Source organism: Sinocyclocheilus rhinocerous, unplaced genomic scaffold (genome assembly GCF_001515625.1).
Source record: "Sinocyclocheilus rhinocerous isolate Xijiao unplaced genomic scaffold, SAMN03320098_v1.1 scaffold792, whole genome shotgun sequence".
Lineage (NCBI taxonomy): Eukaryota > Metazoa > Chordata > Actinopteri > Cypriniformes > Cyprinidae > Sinocyclocheilus > Sinocyclocheilus rhinocerous.
The window spans coordinates 2,117,317-2,139,930 of NW_015626872.1; positions in this window are offsets into that span (position 1 = coordinate 2,117,317).

The window sequence follows — 22,614 nt, forward strand, 5'->3', positions numbered from 1 at the left end:
TGGTATATTATATTATAGTATATTATATTACATTTCATTATATGGTATTTTATAATTAATTGTACTAAATTTACACTCAAATTTGTCGCGTCAATTACTTTAGAGAGAATGTTGACAGAGCCAGAGTTTTTTATATATGTATATGTATTAAATTTATATTCTTTGCAGTGATACAATTTTATTGGCAAGACGAGATATAAATATGCTAGAAAAATCTCTATGATAAAGCTCCATTCATTTTACTGTTTTCTATCTACACACAAATACCAGTTTAACAGAATTTGCGATTATTGCATGTTCTTTCCATTCCCATCATGTACATAAGTAAATTTAAAATGTACTCGTTTAATTCCAAGGAAATTGGAAAATGCTTTAGACAATCATGGTGCTCACTTCTAATTTCTTACAGTATCTATGGAAACTGTGTTGTTTGATTGAATGTGTACAGTTTGGCAGACGCATGTGGAGACTGGACCTGGAACGAGGCGCCAATCAAAATATGGCCTCTAACCGCCACAGTGCCATTCCCATGCCAGTCTGCCCAACTCCATCATATCTTATTGGCAGGACCGAGCCGAAAAAGTGGGACAGAGAGAGAGCGAGCGAGTCCACTGTCATGTCAAGAGACTAAAAAAAAACCCGGAATGATTCATAGAAAGCTTCTCAAAGGAAAGTGCTTTGTAAATAAATATTTAGCTTAACTAATATGATACTTCATATATTCCATTTTCCTCTGGAATCAAAGGAAACTCTCAGTGTCGTCAGTGTCATCAGAGCATTATGGAACTTGGTAGGGCGTTGCTAAGCACTGACTTCATCTATTATTGGTACAAAACTTACACACGCAATTTAATATGCCACATATTACCACAAACAAACCCTACGTTTTCTTTAGATCTTTCTTAATAGTTAGCAGGCAGAAGCAGTCAGACTATATTAAGTGGATACATTCAGCATGGGCACTGGGAGCAGAGACAGCGGTTGCGGGACGAATATAAAGGTTGTGGGATGAGTTAAGTTGAATCAGGAGCTCAGGGCACGCTCCTGCACCCTAAATACCTCAAACATGTTTCCTATCGCTCGCTTTCTGGCAAATGTGCAGCAAATGCTCCGCTGGAGGAGCGACTGCAGAAACCAAACTGCTATGAGATTCCCATGATTTAAAGTTCATCCGCTGTCACTTTTGGGAAAAGTAGCTACACTCTAAAAAATGCTGGGTTAAATACAACCCAGTCCTGGGTAAAATAGGGACACACCCAGCAATTGGGTTGTTTTGACCCACCGGTTGGCTTAAATGTTTAACCCAACCTTCTGGGTAGTAACCCAACCGCTGGGTCAAAACAACCCGATTGCTGGGGTTGTCCCTATTTTACCCAGCACTGGGATGTATTTAACCCAGCATTTTTTAGAGTGTAGCTACTTTTCTAGTGCTTCTAGAAAGTGTCTAGTAACCCAACCGCTGGGTCAAAACAACCCGATTGCTGGGGTTGTCCCTATTTTACCCAGCACTGGGATGTATTTAACCCAGCATTTTTTAGAGTGTAGCTACTTTTCTAGTGCTTCTAGAAAGTGTCTAGTAACCCAACCGCTGGGTCAAAACAACCCGATTGCTGGGGTTGTCCCTATTTTACCCAGCACTGGGATGTATTTAACCCAGCATTTTTTAGAGTGTAGCTACTTTTCTAGTGCTTCTAGAAAGTGTCTAGTAACCCAACCGCTGGGTCAAAACAACCCGATTGCTGGGGTTGTCCCTATTTTACCCAGCACTGGGATGTATTTAACCCAGCATTTTTTAGAGTGTAGCTACTTTTCTAGTGCTTCTAGAAAGTGTCTAGTAACCCAACCGCTGGGTCAAAACAACCCGATTGCTGGGGTTGTCCCTATTTTACCCAGCACTGGGATGTATTTAACCCAGCATTTTTTAGAGTGTAGCTACTTTTCTAGTGCTTCTAGAAAGTGTCTAGTAACCCAACCGCTGGGTCAAAACAACCCGATTGCTGGGGTTGTCCCTATTTTACCCAGCACTGGGATGTATTTAACCCAGCATTTTTTAGAGTGTAGCTACTTTTCTAGTGCTTCTAGAAAGTGTCTAGTAACCCAACCGCTGGGTCAAAACAACCCGATTGCTGGGGTTGTCCCTATTTTACCCAGCACTGGGATGTATTTAACCCAGCATTTTTTAGAGTGTAGCTACTTTTCTAGTGCTTCTAGAAAGTGTCTAGTAACCCAACCGCTGGGTCAAAACAACCCGATTGCTGGGGTTGTCCCTATTTTACCCAGCACTGGGATGTATTTAACCCAGCATTTTTTAGAGTGTAGCTACTTTTCTAGTGCTTCTAGAAAGTGTCTAGTAACCCAACCGCTGGGTCAAAACAACCCGATTGCTGGGGTTGTCCCTATTTTACCCAGCACTGGGATGTATTTAACCCAGCATTTTTTAGAGTGTAGCTACTTTTCTAGTGCTTCTAGAAAGTGTCTAGTAACCCAACCGCTGGGTCAAAACAACCCGATTGCTGGGGTTGTCCCTATTTTACCCAGCACTGGGATGTATTTAACCCAGCATTTTTTAGAGTGTAGCTACTTTTCTAGTGCTTCTAGAAAGTGTCTAGTAACCCAACCGCTGGGTCAAAACAACCCGATTGCTGGGGTTGTCCCTATTTTACCCAGCACTGGGATGTATTTAACCCAGCATTTTTTAGAGTGTAGCTACTTTTCTAGTGCTTCTAGAAAGTGTCTAGTAACCCAACCGCTGGGTCAAAACAACCCGATTGCTGGGGTTGTCCCTATTTTACCCAGCACTGGGATGTATTTAACCCAGCATTTTTTAGAGTGTAGCTACTTTTCTAGTGCTTCTAGAAAGTGTCTAGTAACCCAACCGCTGGGTCAAAACAACCCGATTGCTGGGGTTGTCCCTATTTTACCCAGCACTGGGATGTATTTAACCCAGCATTTTTTAGAGTGTAGCTACTTTTCTAGTGCTTCTAGAAAGTGTCTAGTAACCCAACCGCTGGGTCAAAACAACCCGATTGCTGGGGTTGTCCCTATTTTACCCAGCACTGGGATGTATTTAACCCAGCATTTTTTAGAGTGTAGCTACTTTTCTAGTGCTTCTAGAAAGTGTCTAGTAACCCAACCGCTGGGTCAAAACAACCCGATTGCTGGGGTTGTCCCTATTTTACCCAGCACTGGGATGTATTTAACCCAGCATTTTTTAGAGTGTAGCTACTTTTCTAGTGCTTCTAGAAAGTGTCTAGTAACCCAACCGCTGGGTCAAAACAACCCGATTGCTGGGGTTGTCCCTATTTTACCCAGCACTGGGATGTATTTAACCCAGCATTTTTTAGAGTGTAGCTACTTTTCTAGTGCTTCTAGAAAGTGTCTAGTAACCCAACCGCTGGGTCAAAACAACCCGATTGCTGGGGTTGTCCCTATTTTACCCAGCACTGGGATGTATTTAACCCAGCATTTTTTAGAGTGTAGCTACTTTTCTAGTGCTTCTAGAAAGTGTCTAGTAACCCAACCGCTGGGTCAAAACAACCCGATTGCTGGGGTTGTCCCTATTTTACCCAGCACTGGGATGTATTTAACCCAGCATTTTTTAGAGTGTAGCTACTTTTCTAGTGCTTCTAGAAAGTGTCTAGTAACCCAACCGCTGGGTCAAAACAACCCGATTGCTGGGGTTGTCCCTATTTTACCCAGCACTGGGATGTATTTAACCCAGCATTTTTTAGAGTGTAGCTACTTTTCTAGTGCTTCTAGAAAGTGTCTAGTAACCCAACCGCTGGGTCAAAACAACCCGATTGCTGGGGTTGTCCCTATTTTACCCAGCACTGGGATGTATTTAACCCAGCATTTTTTAGAGTGTAGCTACTTTTCTAGTGCTTCTAGAAAGTGTCTAGTAACCCAACCGCTGGGTCAAAACAACCCGATTGCTGGGGTTGTCCCTATTTTACCCAGCACTGGGATGTATTTAACCCAGCATTTTTTAGAGTGTAGCTACTTTTCTAGTGCTTCTAGAAAGTGTCTAGTAACCCAACCGCTGGGTCAAAACAACCCGATTGCTGGGGTTGTCCCTATTTTACCCAGCACTGGGATGTATTTAACCCAGCATTTTTTAGAGTGTAGCTACTTTTCTAGTGCTTCTAGAAAGTGTCTAGTAACCCAACCGCTGGGTCAAAACAACCCGATTGCTGGGGTTGTCCCTATTTTACCCAGCACTGGGATGTATTTAACCCAGCATTTTTTAGAGTGTAGCTACTTTTCTAGTGCTTCTAGAAAGTGTCTAGTAACCCAACCGCTGGGTCAAAACAACCCGATTGCTGGGGTTGTCCCTATTTTACCCAGCACTGGGATGTATTTAACCCAGCATTTTTTAGAGTGTAGCTACTTTTCTAGTGCTTCTAGAAAGTGTCTAGTAACCCAACCGCTGGGTCAAAACAACCCGATTGCTGGGGTTGTCCCTATTTTACCCAGCACTGGGATGTATTTAACCCAGCATTTTTTAGAGTGTAGCTACTTTTCTAGTGCTTCTAGAAAGTGTCTAGTAACCCAACCGCTGGGTCAAAACAACCCGATTGCTGGGGTTGTCCCTATTTTACCCAGCACTGGGATGTATTTAACCCAGCATTTTTTAGAGTGTAGCTACTTTTCTAGTGCTTCTAGAAAGTGTCTAGTAACCCAACCGCTGGGTCAAAACAACCCGATTGCTGGGGTTGTCCCTATTTTACCCAGCACTGGGATGTATTTAACCCAGCATTTTTTAGAGTGTAGCTACTTTTCTAGTGCTTCTAGAAAGTGTCTAGTAACCCAACCGCTGGGTCAAAACAACCCGATTGCTGGGGTTGTCCCTATTTTACCCAGCACTGGGATGTATTTAACCCAGCATTTTTTAGAGTGTAGCTACTTTTCTAGTGCTTCTAGAAAGTGTCTAGTAACCCAACCGCTGGGTCAAAACAACCCGATTGCTGGGGTTGTCCCTATTTTACCCAGCACTGGGATGTATTTAACCCAGCATTTTTTAGAGTGTAGCTACTTTTCTAGTGCTTCTAGAAAGTGTCTAGTAACCCAACCGCTGGGTCAAAACAACCCGATTGCTGGGGTTGTCCCTATTTTACCCAGCACTGGGATGTATTTAACCCAGCATTTTTTAGAGTGTAGCTACTTTTCTAGTGCTTCTAGAAAGTGTCTAGTAACCCAACCGCTGGGTCAAAACAACCCGATTGCTGGGGTTGTCCCTATTTTACCCAGCACTGGGATGTATTTAACCCAGCATTTTTTAGAGTGTAGCTACTTTTCTAGTGCTTCTAGAAAGTGTCTAGTAACCCAACCGCTGGGTCAAAACAACCCGATTGCTGGGGTTGTCCCTATTTTACCCAGCACTGGGATGTATTTAACCCAGCATTTTTTAGAGTGTAGCTACTTTTCTAGTGCTTCTAGAAAGTGTCTAGTAACCCAACCGCTGGGTCAAAACAACCCGATTGCTGGGGTTGTCCCTATTTTACCCAGCACTGGGATGTATTTAACCCAGCATTTTTTAGAGTGTACACTGAAGATATATAAGGTCGTAATATGATATGTATAACTAAATAAACATATTGTTTATAGGTAACTGAACTAATCAGATTAATGTGTGTAACTCATTCAGAGCAGAATTGATCGGGCTCACAAATAATGAATCAATGAACAAATGTAATTCAGTGTTGGGTAAGTTACCCTAGAACTAATTACCTCTTCAACAGTGTAATTACAGTAGATTACTGGGTCACACTTTAGTTTGGGGACCAATTCTCACTATTAACTATAAACTACGAATTTTGAAAACATGAAACCTGCTTTTAATTCTTTCAAATAAATTCCATAAACTATTCTTGAACTGACCAGAGTTAGAGGGAGAAGGTTACATTAAAAACACATTTTAACATGTTACATTTTGATGTTAAATTCACTATTGTTTTAGATTCTATAGTGTATACAGTATTTAGATGCAATTACAGCAAAAGTAACTGTAATTAAACAACTGAAAAAAAAACTTTACTTTTTCAAGGGAAAAGCAATTACTTAATAATGCATTCTTTACTATTACTTTATGCATTATTTATGCATTGCACCCACCACTGATCTCACTAAAGGGTAACAGTACTAAATACTATTAATTTGAACAAGAACATCACTAACTTAAAAAAAATATAATGATGAAAAGTAGAATTTGGCTGAATATTTAGCAAAATACCACACAGGAACTGAAATCAGTAAACATTTCTACATGAACTATTTCCAATGCTATAAATTTGATTATCGCATTGATCGTCACACTTCCAAAAATATAGTATTAGGTTAATTACTTTTAGCTTTTGCTACTTTTGCATGCACTACTTAAATCGTCATCTTTTTTTTTTTTTAAGAAGTAGAACTGGTCATTTTTAAAGTCAGCTTTGAGGAGTTTTTTGCTAACACTTTATTGTGATGGTCCCTTTTGAGACAATAAGTAACTTTTCACCTACATGTCAACAAACTCTCATTAGAGTATTAGTAGACTGTCTGCTTAATATCTGCTAACTCTTTATTGTGATGGTGTCCCAACAGACATTCTAACTTTGCAAGTACGTCAACTTATTCTACCCCTAACCCTACCAGTCTACTAATACTCTACTAATACTTTATTGAGAGCTTGTAGATATGTAGGTGCAACGTTACTTATAGTCAACAGAAAGTGTTAAAGGGACCATCAAAATAAAGTGAAACCAATTTTTTTTTTGGATGCTGGGAAAAAGCAAGAGTGCATGGCTTGTGTTTTCACAGACACATGCTAAGCAGAACATGATTTCAGTGTAGTGATCTCACATGCACACTGTTTATTTTCACAGCACCGGTCTGCATGTTTTCCTTTGGGAGGGAAGCTCATTACAATAACCCAGGAGGACCAATTCATTATCCTCATTAGACCAAACAGCCAGTTAGAAAACAGCCTGGTGAGATATTTCATGTTACGACTGCAGAAAGCTATATATAAATGAACATAAATATAATAAATATAAATATATGTATAGTTGATGGCATTTTCTGTCTATTCAAATGTTATCTGATGCAGCATTACTACCAAGAAAAAAAAATGCATTAACAGTTAACTTTTCAAATTTTTTCTTCTTAAATTCAGATGCATTTAATACAGTTTTTGCCCGTTGCTTGAACACTATAGACACATGCTTAGACCAAAGTAACAAAACTTGAAGCTTTTGTTACTATACCTTAAACACAGTGTAACCATACCTTAAACAAAAGCGCTGCTTTGCACTTTAGTTGCAATTCTGTAACACACTTGCTCCTTTCTGCAACACACTTGCTCCTAGAGCCAAATTTAGCAAAACGTGTGTAAGCAATAGGCAAAAACTGTAATTTCTGCAATTTTTATTTTATTTTATTTTTTTATTATTTTATTATTGTGTTTACATGGCAAAGGCAGCACAACACATTGACAAAAAGGTGAATATAGTACATGCAATTGTGAATTAAAAATAAAGTGTTCTATATTCAGAATCAGCTGTATTATTATTGTTATTATTATTATTTAATGATGATGACGCCTTGTTCTATATGGAGTTTTTGTTGTAGTATTTCTCATAGTATGAGCATCAGCAGGCCCATAGCAATCATCATAACTATGAGGACAGGTTTCCTTTCATATACAGTAACTCATATTCGCTTTTTGAGAGATTCCATGGACGTAATGCCTTAATTTGTCCATTTTCAAATCGTTCACGCCCCTAACCGACCATTTCCAACCGTTGCTTATTTTTTGTCTGTTCTTCAGCTAAATACAATTGTTGTGTCACAATCTGCCTTTGTGTGCAATTCTTTAAAATTCTGTTTACTGTGTCTTTGCAAATAAAACGCTGGGAGAAATGTGTCTGCTAAATTAGCTGTTGTGGAGCTCATTGACAGAAAGTGAAGGTGGTCGTGTGGCACTGACTCCCAAATGAATCTGGCATGCGGTGCATCATAGACTTCAAGTCAGGCAGGACTAATCAATCACGGAAGCTTGTTTTGTCTGGCACAGCGATTCGTTTTGACTTGATAGCATGTGATGTATAAATGCAATGTCATGGTTGCTTACATGTGAGTCAAGCATGGTGAAAAAGACACTAGCAATGGGTGGATGCAAATCAGAACTGAATACATGAGAAAACTGGCTGAGTGACAGCCACCGTTGAACACACTAAATCCTGACAAAACCTTGGCCCACTGTAATCATCGCATTGAGGATTGTGTTAAATGCAAGGCAGGCAGGAGGACACCATAAGATGCGTCACATGATGCAGAGAACAGAAATTGTGCTTGTTCCAGTTATTGTGGTCTTTGGCAACATCATAACTGTATTTTTTGAACCTCCTGTCTGAATGAGTCCTTCAACGGCCCCCTCTTGTGGCCGTAAGGTGAAACCGCAGGGCTAATGCAGTGACTGGCTGCTAGCCAGCTTTAACATTTTACATTTTATCACATAGCAGAGGCTCTTTACCAAAACAGAATCTCATTTATATACAGCTTAAAGGGACAGTTCACCCAAAAATGAAAATGCTGTTATTTACTCACCCTCATGTTGTTCCCAACCTGTAAAACTCTGTTCTGTGGAACATAAAAGAAGACATTTTTAAGAATGCTGGTAAGCAAACAGTTTCGGTTCCCATTGATTTCCATCGGACAAAAAAGTACAACACAAGTCGATGGGAACTGAAGCTGTTTGCTTACCAACATTCTAGTGTATATCATTCTTCTTTTATGTGAAATGCATACAGGTTTGGAACAACATGAGGGTGAGTAAATGACCGAATTTTCATTTTTGGGTGGAAATTCCGGCAAAAACTTTCTTCCATGGAACACACACACACACACATGCACACACACACACACACACGCACACACACACACGCACACGCACACACACACACACACATGCACACACACACACACACACGCACACACACACACGCACACGCACACACACACACACACATGCACACACACACACACACACGCACACACACACACGCACACGCACACACACACACACACATGCACACACACACACACACACGCACACACACACACGCACACGCACACACACACACACACATGCACACACACACACACACACGCACACACACACACGCACACGCACACACACACACACACATGCACACGCACACGCACAAAAAAAAAAACTATACTTTGAAAAGTTTTGGACCCCTTTGACTTTCATTGTATGGAGAAAAAAAAAAAACATTTGAAACATTCTTCAAAATATCTGTCTTTATGTTGCATAGAAGAACCCTTTGTATGAATGAATAAATGAATGAATGTTTTTTTCTTAAGTGGGCTTCATTGTATGAATGTGCACTTCCAGTGTGTTTCAAATCTTAAAACTATAAAAAAAAATAACAGCTACACGTGTTGATAATAAACTATAGTTGATAAAAATAATAATAAAATAAAAGCCCACTTAAATGTACTTAAAGTAGACATGTTTCTTAAGTACACTGTTTAAAAAAGTGCACTTGGTAATAATGTTAAATTACAATTTTTACTTTAAAGAACATTTTAAATCATTATAGTTTAATAATCTTTTGTCGTGCTTTAAAGAAGTGCAGTTTTAAGGAAAGAAATACAATTTTGATGTTGACTAATGTACTAAAGCACATGTAAAGTACTTGATTATAATTTTAACTGCAGTGTGTTATTTGATATTACAGTTAAAGTTAACATTTAAACTAAATGACAAAATCATTGTTTAATTACATATACAACATTTTAAATACATGACATACAAGTTTCAATAGAAATGATATTGAAATACATTTTAGATGCTATGTAATGTAATGATTGTCAGTCCATTTGACATATTTCACGAAACCCTGAAAGTAATTATGAAATTACATGCATTAAATTAAACTATATCACATTTTCATTTAATTGGAAATAATGTGCAGTTAAGTTTCTAAAAACATTACAATCAGTCCACACTTCAATATATTATTTCAAATTTATTTCTATAAGCACTTTTTTTGTTGTTGTATATATTACTTCTACACAAGGGAATGTGGTTTGGAACAACAGGAGAGTGAGTAAATGATGACATCATTTTTTTTTTTTTTTTTTTTTTTGATGAACTATCCCTTTAAGAGCAGAGGCAATAGAGCAAAGACCATCCTGTATTGTAGTATATACACTCTCAGAAAAAAAAAGGCACAAAAGTTGTAAGTGGGGTGGTACATTTTCAATGTTTACACTTTTGTACCTTTTAGGTACTAAAATGTACACTTTAGATACTAATATGTACCTTTAAGGTACAAATATGGACCCTTTAGGTAGAAACTGGTGTACCTTTTGAAAAGGTACCACCCCAGTGACAGCTTTTGTACCTTTTTTTTTTTTTTTTCTGAGAGTGTAGCCAATCAGTGTAAGTATCCACTAGGAAAGGCGGCTTATTTCCAAATATTTTATTGTAAATATGGGTTATATAGACCCTCAGTCTATATTAATTGAGTCGTCAGTGTTGTTCTCCAAATTTCTTCATCTTCAGAACCAAAAGCTGCCATTAAACGAGTGCTCTGAGGCGTCTTCATTAGCCGCAGCGAATCTCTCCGGCCTCAGCCAAGCCTGTTTTTCTTTCCCCCTTAGGAAAGGGAAAAAATAAATGGACTTAATTGAACGCCAAATTGAAAATGCATGACACAAGTGTTGACTTGGTCTCAGACAATATTTACACTTGATTTTATTCAAACAACTGACTAGCGCCGGCTCAGCCGCTTGGCAGTGTTGGGGGTAACGCATTACAAGTAACACAAGTTACGTAATCAGACTACTTTTTAAGTAACTAGTAAAGTAACGCATTACTTTTTAATTTAGAATTTCGAATATTCAAGTTACTTTTTCAAATAAGTAACGCCAGTTACTTTGTTTCCATGTATTGACTGACAGCTCTGGTGTTGCCATGGTGACAGAAATGTACATTTCCTTCAGCCTGCGACGCATTCATGTCACTTTTGTTGTGGAAGGGTTTTTACATTTGTAAAAGAAGAATTTTTTTATTTTAAAAACAAACAAGCAAGACCTGCCCATATTTAAAATGTAACTCAAAAGTAATGTAACGCATTACTTTCCATAAAAAGTTTCTAAGTAACGTAATTAGTTACTTTTTTAGGGAGTAACACAATATCGTAATGCATTACTTTTAAAAGTAACTTTCCCCAACACTGGCGCTAGGCTTTAGGAGTCGCTAGCACACAGTCCCAAACAAAGGGATTCTGGAGGCACCTGTGCCCACTGAATGTGAAAGTGACCTCCAGCTTCTACAGGGAGGGATTTGACCAATTACGGCCCACACGCCAGCGCCGACCCGGGCCGAGTACCACACACACGAGAGGCTCTGGGTTAACACGGTCACCCTCATCCAGCAACATCTCGTCCATCGCTCATCCTGTTAAAGCTGCATGACTCACGGGCATCTGCTTGTGTAATTGCACCACTGCTTTAATTGTGATTGGTGCTAATTGCGCCACGGTAATTGCAGCTGTTTGGAGGCTAATGCGCTGCATCACTCACGGTTTCGTAATAAAGTGAGGCGACTCTGCTACTTGAAACTGTCAGGAGGGGAAGAAGAATTGTTGGTGTTATTGAGGTTCTTGGTAGGTCTGGTGAGACCCTCGCTTGGCACACAGAGGAGCTGATGATGATGATTTGAAATATGATTTCCCATGCCAAATGCGAAATCGATGTTAAATTGGATTGGGTTATAGCTAACAGATGCTTTGTTGCTCCAGAGCAGCATTTCTTTATCTTTTTTGCATCACAACCCCTTCATCGGCATAAAATCTGCAGCGTTTTGCCTTTAACCCACATCATCATCATCGTATTTTGAATTGGTGCAAGTTTAAAATTAAATTAAATAAAAAACTCTAATCAAAGTTTAGTAAATTGTTTTTCCTCTGAAACAACTCTGCTTTTTCATCATCGTCTCTTATGACAGAAACATTGCTATTGGATAAAGGCTTTAGGCATTGTTAAAGCAAATTTACATAGGCTCTGGCTTTATTTTATTTTTTTTACCTTTATTTATCCAGGAAATAGCTTGTCTGAGATTAAAAACAATATTTTACAGGAATGTCCTGCATGGCCGAGACATCAATAATTAATTAATTAAACAAATTAAATAAATAAATAATTAAATTATATATATGTGTAACAAAGACACCAAATTGTGTAGCTTCAATTTAACCTTTGGTACAGTAATGCCCATTTTGCCACAATCTAATCAGCTCTAGATTATATAAATCCTGTATCCTACATAAATCATATTTTAATCACGTTCTTAATCATGAATATCTTGTTTCAATCTAAATGCTTAACAAATGTCAAATGACCCATATGTCCCAAACCTATATGTGTTTCTTTCTTATGTTGAGCACAAAATAAGATATTTTGAATAATGTTGGTAACCAAACAATTGAAGGTAGCCATAGTATTTTTTTGGAAATCAGTGGCTACCGTCAACTCTACAGCTGTACAGAAAGGTGCAAAAAATATAAAATTTTATAAAATAATAATAATAATAACAATAATAAATTCTATTATTTTAAAATTATATTCTATTTTAACTTAACACATCTCTCTCTCTCACTCTCTCTTTGCACCCATTTTATTTTATTTTATTTTATTTTATTTTATTTTATTTTACAAAGTCTCTCCAATCACCCCGTAGGAATCACTGCTGTATGGTAATGTTTTTGGTCTAGATCCAGACTAGGGCACAAGGTGCCTTCATTCTGCCAACTGTTGTAAAGCTGTGACTTCATGTGATTTTTCGGTCTGAACGCAGCTCGGAGCAGGTGACAAACTGCAAAGCCGCGGTGCCAGGGCCCCGATGACGGCGTTAATGACACAAAAAGCAAACAAACGGCCCTAATCTCTGGCAGTATTCACCGCTGAGCTTCACAGACGAGCGGCAGCGTGGCAGAAGCGGACACACCTCTGCTGGCCAAAGTGTTTTTACACAGAAGAAAGCTGTCAAAACGCAGCACACCCCTTTCACTCCTGTGCAGCCCATCAGTTTGGCTAATTTCAAATTAATTGCAGCACCGAGGGAATAATTAATTAGCTAATCAAACGAAGGCAATGGCGATGACGTCCCGCGGCGCTCTCGCAGATGGAAACTGGAGCCGGGGATGCAAATTGGAATTAATTGGAAGGTTACGTTTCTGTTATTTTATTTTGAGAAAAAGCAGTCTTTGCAGCCCCGAGAAGCGTCTCTTGATTCCACTGCCAGCTCCCAGAGGCCAAAGAATTATTTTTGCTCATTACCGAGCAGGTAGACGCTGAATTCTTTCCATCCGCCATCGTTTGCGCCTTTTAAAAACACTCCTAGCGAGGGGTTTCTGGTAGAGCACCACCCTTCCATATCACCTCCACCCTTTACCCACAATGCTCTGTTGCTTTCTCTCTTCTCTTACATTCAGTCGTTCATTCATCAGTCGGCTATGTATCATGCTTACTGTTTGCTTTCTTGGGGCAGCAGGATTTATAGGGTGTCTAATACGGTTTAGTATGTGTGCAGTGAACTGAACAAACCACGTCATGACAACTCACACGCTGCCACATGCGACGCGTGCCAAAAACACTACCTTTATGCTTTTTGGGAGGAATTAATACAGCAGAAATGCATTATGGGCTGTCATAATACCTCTCAGGATATCATTGTATGAAAAACAACAGTATAAGCACGCGAGCAATGATTGTTATTGTCAGGTAATCAAATGCATGGCATGGCTGAAAATTATTAAACGTATTTATAACTCGATATCCAGGTAATTCTCTGAAATCATTTGCGTATTATCCGGGTTATTAAATGTCCAAAGGATTGCAATCCAGAAAGAGCGTATAAATATCAGCGGCAGGGCTTTCCCTCTCGCTCTCTTTGGCAGTGGTGTTAGTGCAAGAGGCACGCTTTAGGAAAAGGAGATGCTTATGAATGCTGGTCTTATATCTACACTGAATTATCAGATATCAGCCTCTCTTCACCTGCTGTATGTGATTGATGGATTGCTCTTAAAATCCCTTGATACGATCGTTCTGAAAGTCTTATGTAAACAGTGTGCAGCACATCTGAAGTGTGTACTTTTCATATTTTTGCAAGATTTAAAAAATACACCTTCGCCTGCGTGAAACTGAGTCGGCTATGAGATATATTCTACAGTGGGGGTCAACATTTCTGAGATCACTACTAAAATGTGTATTTGTATCAAAATACAATTTATTACACTTTCAATACTATTAATATTATCAGCATATTAAAAAGCTGAACTGAAATTTAGTTTGTTCTCAGACTTTTGCCCACTATTGTATCTCTGTGAACAACAACAATAATAATAATAATAATAATAATAATAATAATAATAATAATAATAATACTTTTATTAATAATAATAATAATAATAATAATAATAATAATAATAATAATAATAATAATAATAATAATAATAATAATAATAATAATAATAATAATAATAATAATAATACTTTTATTTATCTATTTATTATTTAAATATAAAGTTACTTTAAATTAAACAACAGCAATGATAATGATAATAATAATAATAATAATAATAATAATAATACTTTTATTTATCTATTTATTATTTAAATATAAAGTTACTTTAAATTAAACAACAGCAATGATAATGATAATAATAATAATAATAATAATAATACTTTTATTTATCTATTTATTATTTTAATGTAAAGTTACTTTAAATTAAACAACAGCAATAATAATAATAATAATAATAATTTTATTTATCTGTTTATCAGTTTAATGTAAAGTTACTTTAAATTAAACAACAACAACAATAATAATAATAATAATAATAATAATAATAATAATAATAAGCATAATAAAATGATTTATGAAGGATCATGTGACACTGAAGACTGGAGTAATGGAGTAATGATGCTGAAAAATCAGCTTTGATCACAGCAATACATTCTATTTTAAAATCGATTTATTAATTTTTTTTAAGTTGAATAATTCCTCTTTCAACAACTGACTGATTTTAGCTTACTGATTCATGCCTGATGAAGGTCATGGGGCTGAAACATAATGAGTAATTACATTTATATTTTGATACATTTCAAGTGTGGATAGTGTGCGGGATTGTAATTTTTTTTTGGTTTGAAGTTGGACCTGTTTTTTTGGTCATTTTTCCTACAAACCTATCCATTTCCTAGAGGTGTGCGAGAGTAACTGTTGGCTGAATGCTATTTCTTCAAAAATGACCGTCCTCAATCCCATCTAGTCAGTGAGTGTGCTTTTGTCCTCACATCTGATCCATACACACATCCATGTGCAAAATCTCCAGACAAAAGGGTCCATGTCTAAAGAAGTAGTTTAGGAAGCTGATGATGCTCGACAAAAAAAAAAAGTTGAGCTGCAGTTCGCTGGAAATCTTGTTAAACGCCACATTAAACTTTGAAAAAAAGTCATATCAGGTCATGTTACATTTGGCTAGGAATTGAAAAACACACCGTTTCCTTGAACTCAAAGACTAAATGTGTGCAATCTCTCACTCACACAGAGGTCAAATCACAAGAGAATCCCATCTCTATCAGTGGCATGCTGACAGTAAGATCCCAAACTACACGGCCTTCTAGTCCATTACAGTGCCATTTCCAACCATCCAGGGCGTGATGTGACCATTGACCCTTAGCCATAATTAAAACGCTTTTGAAAGAGTCTCTTCTGCTCACCAAGGCTGATCAAAAATACAGTAAAAACAGTAATATTCCAAAATATTATTACAATTTAAAATAACTGTCTTCTATGTGAATATCTGTTAAAATGTAATTTATTTCTGTGCTCAAAGCTGAATTTTCAGCATCATTACTCCAGTCTTCAGTGTCACATGATCCTCTAATATGCTGATTTTCTGCTCAAGAAACATTTCAATTTTGAAAACAGTTGTGCTGCTTCATATTTTTGTGGAAACGTTTTTTATTTTTTATTTTATTTTGAAGGATTCTAAAAAAGTTCAAAAGAACAGCTTTTATTTAAAATTTATTTGGAACTTTTGTAACGTTACAAAAGTTTTTACTGTCACTTTCTATCAATTCAGTGCATCCCTGCTGAGTAAAAGTATTCATTTTTAAATGACAGCATATATGTTCTTGGTTTGAAGTAAAACGGATCACGAAGATACTTGTTCCTCAATGATTTAATAATTCTCTAATGCTTAAAGTCGCGTAGGAAACAGCTTACAGTTAAACTGCCCCAAACTATGGTAGTTTTCCACCTTTTCCCCTCCCAGATGAATTCATATTTGCAGTCTCCATAAAGGCTGTCATGATTGCACGTGCCTGTTCTGTTCTTCAGCTTCATTCAGCAGAAGCGGCACAAGATCACTTAATTCACAATTAAGGCACACCCACCCCTGAGCATTACTCAAGCCATCAGTGCTGGGATTTCACGTGATGTGAGGTGACGGATTTCAGCGGGCAGGGTGAACGATGCAGCTTTGGACTCTCATCCCTCGTCATAGCGGCCAGAACCATTTCCCCTATACAATCCATTATGTCTGGAAAGGTACTGGCGGGTTTTGATTAGCCCGGGGCACAAGACAACCTTAGATATCCCTTCACAAAGTCTAAAAGTCTAAGTCTAAAGTCTAACTAAACTTGCCTCCTCCAAACCGCCTGTTTCTGAATGACAGCTTGGACTTTTTCTTTTCTTCCCGGGAACTCAGCACAGCTGTGATGGACGGGGTTACAGACTTATCCAAACAAATAACAGAGCATGTGGTCTGTTGAAGGTGGCAACGTTTTTATAATAAACTTGGCTGCCATGGACATGGGAGGTCTCTTGTATTGGGAGCCAGTTTATTGCCACAGTAACTCTGCAACACAAAAAGCCTCCTACTTTATCAGTGTCCGATACGCAATCAGAAAACACTGATTTTACTCCGCATTTTGGCACTGTTCACAATTAAATTGCTCTATTACTCATTAAATGGTAAGGAACTCATTTTCTTCAGACAATTTGTTCTCTGACGTTCCAGGAAACTAAGGAATAGTTAGATGACATGCTTTGGATGATTCAGAAACTCCATCCATACATTGTCAGCAGAAACTTCTATTGAGCAGCAATCAGGGATATGAGATATAAAGTGGGATTTCGTAACTTCTGAGTCTTTTTTTTTTAGGCCATATTGTAAAATAATTGTTGTTGTAATAAACAATGCATACATTTCACACTGATTCAAAGTGCTAATTTAATTTAATTTAATTTAATTTAATTTAATTAGTTATTTTAATTTTAATGTGTTAATTTAATTTAATTTAATTTAATTTAATTTAACAACATTTTTCCCTAACTGTTAATATTAGCAGGATTTCAATTTGAGAGAAAAGTTGAAAATTACCCATCATTATTAAAAAACGTTGCATGACGTACATTATATCAAATGTAAATAAATAAATAAATACACACTTGTGTATTCGACTTTTTGGGTGTGGTTTTCGACATTTGTTCCCCGTTGTGTCCCCATGATGAACTTAGAAAGGTCAAATGCAGTTTGTCATTCTTTAATAATAACAATGATATTAATACACAATCATAGAAAGCATTGATATTACTCCACGTTTTGTCACGGTTAACAGTTAAATTGCTCTATTAGTCATTAAATGGTGAGTAAGAAGCTAATTTTCTTCAGGCAATTTGTTCTCGGACGTTCCAGGAAACCATGGAATAGTTTTGATGGCATGCTTTGGATGATTCAGAAACCCCATCCATACATTGTGATTTCAATCAAAAATCAGCACAAACGTCCACCTTCTTTCATCTGCGTTCACTGAATCGAGTCCGAACATGGAGTCTAAGTGAGCAGCAATCAGGGTTTTCCTCATATAATGGGCCTGGGTCACGTCCAACGGGGATCTGTTTTTTTTTTTTTTTTTGGGCTTTTGCTGCTGAATGACCACCAGAGGGTCAGTCCGTGACCCGATTACATGAGTCAGTGAGGGAGAAAACTATTGTTGAACACAACAGAAGGTTGCCTGGTCACTGCGCAGCCAATGCCAGTAACACACACACACACACACACACACACACACACACAGACACACACACACCGCAGCCATGCAGAATGAGGCCAAATCAGTAGTAATGAACCATTAACACAGTTAAGTTTTCACAGCGGTGATGTAACCTACAGGCCTGATTAGACAGTTGACTGATTATGAAATTATTTATTATGGTATCAATTTACAATAAGGTTACATTTGTTAAGATTACAGCTACATTAACTACATAAGATTAAGTGAACAATACTTGTAGAGCATTACAGTTTTTTTTTTCACCTGCTTACACACATTTTCAAAACTTTGTCTCTTTTTTTCAAAACTTTACACACAAATCCAAGAATTGCACGCACAAAATTCAAAGTGCCTCACATCTCTTGCAAAATTAAGCATTGCATTCAAAATATCACAAATATTTGTCACAAAAGCAAACATTTGTCTTATGTTGCAAACACCTTTGCCATAATATTATATATTTTTGGATATATAATATACACAAAGTTATTCAAAACCTAAAGCTCTTCTTTTATGAGCTCCTATGTACATTTCTGTACAAGGTTGAACATAATTGTCAGAGAGATGTTGAAAAATTTACGGTAAACATGAAAGCAAGATTGAAAGCAAACTTTTTTTTTTTTACTGTAAAATCTAAATTTGTGTCTGTTTACATTAGTTGATGCACTGTGAACTAACATGAACGTGTTTATTAAACAACATTAACAAAGATTAATACATGTGTAAAAAATATATTACTCACTGTAAGTGAATTGTGGTTTCTGCAGGTTTCATGAAGGTAAATGTAAGACTTTTTAAGACATTTTTAGGACCAAGTAAAACACATTTAAGGGATACATTGAAAAGGAAAGGAACACAATCTGCTAATATGGTTTCTAAATGTAAATATACAAGCAATGTTTTAAAGTTTGACAATACAACTTTTAACTGATCTTTTAATAAGTCTTGAAAAAAAAAATCAACTTAATTCAAAGGGATAACGAGTTCCCTATTGGCAGATATTTGTTCTTGCTTTAAGCAGAAACTTTGTTAAATTTCTCAGAAAACAAGACTTCATATCTTCATTTTGCATCTGAAATAAATGTATTCTGATTTAAGGACAACTGTTTATGTAAATATTTGAAACAGACTATTAGTCACATGTTTAGACTTGATGAAAAATAGCGGATTGATAAAAATGCCTGCATAAATGTATATAATTGGATATTAACGCGGTAGTTGTATAGCCCTAACGCTTGTTTTAAGTTGTATTTCTTTAGATGAATCGGTTATATTAGCCGTTTCATTCAGGCTAGTGTTGCTTAGCATGTTGTTAGCAAGGTGATATCTCCGTACATGTAACGTTAGAGACGAAAACACCGCACATTCACGTAAAAACTAATGAATAGTTATGTAACATTTATGTTTTAAGCTTAAGGCTGTGTTGTCCATATGCTACTACTCTACATCACTGTTACAATACAGTGTTATTGTTACGGATGCTGTATTTAGCTGTATTTATTAATTCATTTTTATTTTTCATTTTGCAGGTTTTTAAACGAGCGTAATGAACTTTGTTTGGTTTTGTTTTGTTTGGCTTTAGTCTACTTTTCATTGGGTAAGTTGTGTAAAATGTTGTATAGTGTTCTTAAACTAATGGATATTTTTCCAAAACCATTTAATAATAATAATAATAATAATAATAAGAAGAAGAAGAAGAAGAAGAAGAAGAAGAAGAAGAAGAATCAATCATAATCATAATAATCAATCATAATCATAATAATCATAATAATAATAATCATCATCATAATAATAATCATAAACATAATAATAATAATAATAATAACCATAATAATAATCATCATAATAACAATACTACTACTAATAATAATAATCATAATCATAATCATAAGCATACAATAATAACAATAATAATGATAATCATCATCATCATCATCATCATCATAACCATAACCATAAAACTAATAATAATAATAATAATAACCATAACCATAAAGCTAATAATAATAATAATAATAATAATAATAATAACCATAACCCTAATAAAAATAATAATCATCATCATCATCATCATAATAATAATACTACTAATAATAATAACCTTAAAACTAATAATAATAATAATAATAATAATCATCATCATCATCATAATAATCATAACCATAACACTAATACTAATACTAATACTACTACTACTACTACTACTACTACTAATAATAATAATAATAATAATAATAATAAACTACTAAATTGTTAAAGGGGGAAAAAATAGGGGGAAAAAATATGATCATGTATAGACTGTCGATCTCTCTTTGAGTAATTACCAAATGAGTCATGTCACCGGTGGCCCCTCATAACGCATTAATTGTGCATTCATGAAATTCATCATATTATATATGCACTGCTGTTGCTGATGGGTTAGACAAAACTAACCATCTGTGCACACACTGAGCTCTTGGTGAACACCCAAAGTTTTATGAGGAAAAAATAAGTGAGAAAGTGAGTGGGTGTTTTTTTTTTTGGAACAGATTTCAAGATTATATAAATGGTCTCTCTCGTTCCACTCTGGACTCTGTTAGCCAGATAAGTGCAGTAAACACATCATGGCAAGTGTCAGAGAGAATAAGGTTTGGTGGGCCTGCGTGTAGGCATGCTTATTTATGAAGAGTGGTTTCAAATTGAATTAAAGGGACACCTGAGACCCGGAGGCCCTCTGTTTACAGCGACACGAGCACTAACCTGTGCCTCAGTCTTCACGTCTGGCTATTAGCTGACAACCTCTAATGTACTTCAGGAATAAAGTGCTCTAAATGTGAAGTGGAGTAATAGCTACAGCCCAGCTAATCAGATTTCAAACCCAAAAAGCAGTTTTATCAGTGCGCTGATCTGCATTACCGCAGAGCTGCCAGGTGACGCACAATTTATTTATTTTTCCTCAGAAACAGCTGATTGTGAGTTTAAGATTGTACAGTTAAATGTAACAGATACCGCAGTGCCACCCCGTGGACTTCAGCCCTGTTTGTTTCCCATCGTCCCAACCTTACTCACCTCTACTAAACCCACTTAAAGGAACAGTTCACCTAAAACATGTAAATCCTGCTTTTTACTCCCATTTCATTCTGTGTGACTCTTTTTTTATTCTGTTGCACAAAGAATTCAACGTTTTGAAAAGTCTTCACACGGGTCATAGAAACTGCATCTGCAAGTATTGACAAACTAGCAAAAATGATCAAAATTAGTCTACTCTGAGAAAAAAAAATGTTGATGGTCAGACAATTTTCGCTCAGAAGCTGCTCATACATTTCACAAATAATTACAAAGAAATGGCAAGTAACATGCAATTTTGATGTAGAAAAACTGAAATAATATTTTTCTTGTAAAGCATACTCCATTAATCTTACTTTGAAAAATCACTTTTTGCAGTGATATTATTGCATTCAAAGTCAAGTGATAGCTTTATGAACAGAGTGAAATTTAAGGTGTTATTCATTGAAAATCTTCCCTTCCAGTAAACTACACTGAAAAAAAAACAATAATAACAATATCAAAATAATATAAAAAATCTTACATTTATCTTCATAAAACCTGCAGAAACCCTAATGCACTTACAGTGAGCAATATATTTTTACACATTAATTTACATTTATTAATGTTATTTAATAAAAAGCATTCAAGTTATTTGACAGTGCATTAACTAATGTAAACAAATACAAATTTTGAATTTAATATGTATTAGTCAATGTTATAATTAACAGTAACTAAGATTTAATCAATGCTCTACAAGCATTGTTGACATAATCTTACTGTATGTAGTAAAGGTAGTTGTAATCTTACAAATGAAACCTTATGTAAAGTGATACCATATTAAATAATTTCATAATCAGTCAACTATCTAAACAGGTCTGAGAGCTCATCACCACTGTGAAAACTTAACTGTTTAATGGTCCATTACTACAGATTTTTCTAATTTTCCCCCAAAAAACTACTGAAACTTTCCACTTTGAAAATTACTGAAAACATTGAACTTTGATTTGTGGATGAATCATTAAATCTGATTTGTGAACCAGATTAAAAGGCCAATGAAACAAAAGATTGATCCCTGATCCGGTTCTCAAGTTAAACTCAATGAAACAATTCACTGACTGAACTAAATCATGAATTGTGAGCTGTTTACCTCACAAAGCTAATGTATGATATCAGAAGACTTTCTTGTGAATTACATTTATAGTGCTTTTGGTGTTTTTGGTTATTTTCACATTAAAATTGGGTTAGTTTTTGAGGTTAGTGTGCTGGACAATTTTGGACATGATACAGCTTTGGAAAGACATGAGGGTGAAATAAAATTGTGTTTTTAATTTTGGGATTCATTTTAAAAGCTTATGGAGTAAGCAATTTTGTCAAATTTCAGAAGAAGCAGTGTGTTTGTTAAAACTCAAGGCAAAACTCAAGCGTACGCACACACACACACACACACACACACAC